The sequence below is a fragment of the Rutidosis leptorrhynchoides genome, chromosome 3, assembly GCF_046630445.1.
Source record: "Rutidosis leptorrhynchoides isolate AG116_Rl617_1_P2 chromosome 3, CSIRO_AGI_Rlap_v1, whole genome shotgun sequence".
NCBI lineage: Eukaryota > Viridiplantae > Streptophyta > Magnoliopsida > Asterales > Asteraceae > Rutidosis > Rutidosis leptorrhynchoides.
Window position 1 is genome coordinate 423,339,765 of NC_092335.1, and position 3,362 is coordinate 423,343,126.

The 3,362-nt window shown below is 39.8% G+C and overlaps 1 non-coding gene across 1 annotated transcript; it reads right to left on the reverse strand.

Annotated features, from left to right (window-relative positions):
• Positions 1 to 479: 479 nt before the first annotated feature.
• Positions 480 to 586, reverse strand: LOC139903032 (small nucleolar RNA R71). The gene has a single exon (XR_011777880.1). It is a non-coding gene; the product is annotated as a small nucleolar RNA R71 (small nucleolar RNA).
• Positions 587 to 3,362: the final 2,776 nt, after the last annotated feature.

The following is a 3,362-nucleotide window of genomic DNA, read 5'->3' on the forward strand; positions in this document are numbered from 1 at the left end:
TAAGAAACTTTCGATTCAGAATCAAGTATAACCAAGCCACGATATTCTGGATTTGGTGAACCCGTTCATCCTCCAAATTTTGAAATGGAAGGAGAGGCAAGACCGGTGGTACCCAGGCAATTAATGGCGGCCAAGATGAAGGCAACCCAAACCGGACAAGGAAGTGCAATTACTCAGACACCTGGTGAGGTAAAATTTGAAATAAAAGGACCTATTCTCCAAATGATTAACAACAGATGTCAATTTGTGGTCATCCGAATGAAGATGCAAACGAGCATATTCGTCTTTTTCAAGAGATATGTCTTCTATTCAAGCTTCAACCGGACACCGATCAGGCCATATTTTTAATAATTTTCCCATGGACACTCCACGAGGAAGCACGGAGTTGGTTAGATTCATTGCCCGAGGCTACGATAGAAAGTTGGGATGGTATGTTGGAAAAATTTCTTAAGAAATATTTTCCAGCTTCTAAGTTCGCGAGACTCCAACAAGAAATTACCCAATTTTGTCAAAAGCTGATGAAAACCTTGTATGAAGCATGGAATCGATTTTCGAAAATGCTAAGAGGTTGTTCAAATCATGGTTTGGATACCTTTCAAAAAGTTCAAATCTTTTACAAGGGTTGTGATGTTGCAACCAGAATTTCCATTGATCAAGTGGCCGGAGGTTCACTCATGGACAAAACCGAGCAAGAAGCTTATGAGATAATCAAGAAGCAAGTCGATTATTCTCATGAGTGGCATCAAGAACGACCAATTACTCGTCATGCTCAAGTCCAAAGCGCATGTGCTTATGATGACCTTAGTTCCATAAGTGTGAAAATAGACGGTGTTGCTCGAAACATGGAAAAGATCAACAAGGAAATTCATAGTACGAAGGTAGGTTGTGAATACTGTGGTGGTCTCCATTTAGGAAAAGATTGTAATGCCGGTTTAGCAATGGCTCAGAAAGAAGAAGTGGCTTTCATAAGCCAAAGAAATAATAATCAATTTCAAGGAAGAGCCCAATTTAACCAAAACTTCAACAACCCATACAACCCTCAAGGTCAAAATTCCAATTACCAACAAGGGTCAAGTAATGGGTTCCAACAACAATCTCCGGGTTTCTATCAAAAACCCCAAAACGAAGAGAAAAAGTCAAATATGGAGAGTTTGTTGGAGAAGTTAATTGCATCTCAGACCCAGCTTGTTACCAATATAAGCCAAACAAATGAGAAAAACGAACACCAATTCAAAAACCAACAAGCCGCAATTCAGAATTCGGAGAAGCAAATGAGTGGTTTGGCTAGTTTACTTAGTGAAAGAAAACCAGGGAGTTTACCGGGCGATACTAATAAGAACCCCTGAAATGAGCACGCCAACGTTATCACCACACGGAGTGGTCTAACATATGAAGCTCCAATAATGCCCGAAGATTCTGATTTCAGTGTTTCATTGAACAAAAATGATGAATCGGTTAAGGAGCCGGAACAAGTGGTTGAGAAGGAAGAACGGGAGAAACCTGTAGTGAAGCCATATCAACCACCGCTCCCATACCCAAGGAAGCAACAACAAGAAAGGCTCGAAGCCGAAAGGTCAAAATTTCTAGTTATGTTTAAACAAATTAACATAAATATGCCTTTTATTGATGTGATTTCGGGTATGCCCAAGTATGCTAAGTTCTTAAAAGACTTACTTACTAACCGCAAGAAGATGGAAAGCGTTTCATCGGTTACTTTAAATGCTAGATGTTCAGCGCTGGTGTCCAATACACTTCCCGAAAAGCTTCAAGATCTGGGTTGTTTCACTATTTCATGTCTAATGGGTGACCTTGATTGTATGAGGGCATTAGCCAATTTGGGGGCTAGTATAAATTTAATGCCCTATTAGATTTACCTTAAATTATCCCCTGGGGAACTCAAGACCACACGAATGACTATTCAACTAGCTGATCGCTCTATAAAATTCCCTCGAGGAATAATAGAGAATATGTTAGTTAAGACCGGGAATCTGATTTTTCCGGCAGACTTTGTGGTTTTAGACATGGAAGTTGATGAAAGTATACCAATTATTTTGGGTCGACCATTTTTAAATACTGCTAGATGTGTCATTGATGTTTATGACCAGCAGTTGACCCTTAGAATTGGTGAAGCTAGTGCGACTTTTGCAATTGACAAGTCATTGAAATATCCAGAATCTTCAGATGATACTTGTTATTTTATGCAAAGTATAGATTCGCATTATGAGTTCTTGCAGGAATTTCCCGATTCGGAAGAAACATGTGTATACGATTTGGCGAGCGGAGATGAAGAATTTCTTGAAGAAGAAATGGATGTGACGGCCACATTGATGGCAAATGGGTATGAACCAACTGAGAAGGAGTTAGAACAACTGAACAAGGATAGCGAGTATCGGAGTAAACCTTCAATTGAGGAACCTCCAATTTTGGAGCTTAAGCCGCTCCCTGATCATCTTGAGTACGCTTTCCCTCAGGAAGATTCGAAGCTTCCGGTAATTATTTCCTCACTTCTTTCTAAACATGAAAAAGAACGTCTTGTTTCCTTGTTACTGGCCCACAAACAGGCTATTGCATGGAAAATCCATGATATAAAAGGAATTAGTCCTTCTTATTGCACTCACAAGATCTTAATGGAAGAAAATTCCAAACCAGTGGTGCAACGTCAAAGGAGACTAAATCCTCATATGCAAGATGTTGTCAAGAAGGAAATCATTAAATTGCTAGATGCATGTCTATTCTACCCAATCTCAGACAGTCCATGGATAAGCCCGGACCATTGTGTTCCTAAAAAGGGTGGTATAACTGTTATCACCAATGATAAATACGATCTTATCATAACACGAACTGTCACGGGGTGGCGAGTTTGTATAGATTATCGTAAGTTAAACTATGCCACTAGAAAAGACCATTTTCCGCTACCATTCATTGATCAAATGTTAGAGAGACTAGTGGGAAATAGCTTTTATTGTTTCCTAGATGGTTTTTCGGGGTACTTTCAAATTCCCATCTCCCTCGAGGATCAAGAAAAGACTACCTTCACGTGTCCCTATGGCACCTTTTCATACCGCCGAATGCCCTTTGGTCTATGTAATGCTCCCGCAACATTCCAAAGGTGCATGATGGCCATTTTCCATGATATGATTGAAGAATGCATGGAAGTGTTCATAGATGACTTTTTAGTCTTCGGTGACACTTTCGATTCATTCCTTCTAAATTTGGAGAAAATGCTAATTAGGTATCAGAAATCAAACTTAGTGCTAAATTGGGAGAAATGCCACTTTATTGTTAAAGAAGGCATTGTCTTGGGGCACAAAATCTTAAGTGTTGGTATTCAGGTGGATCCAGCAAAGATGGACGTCATTGCC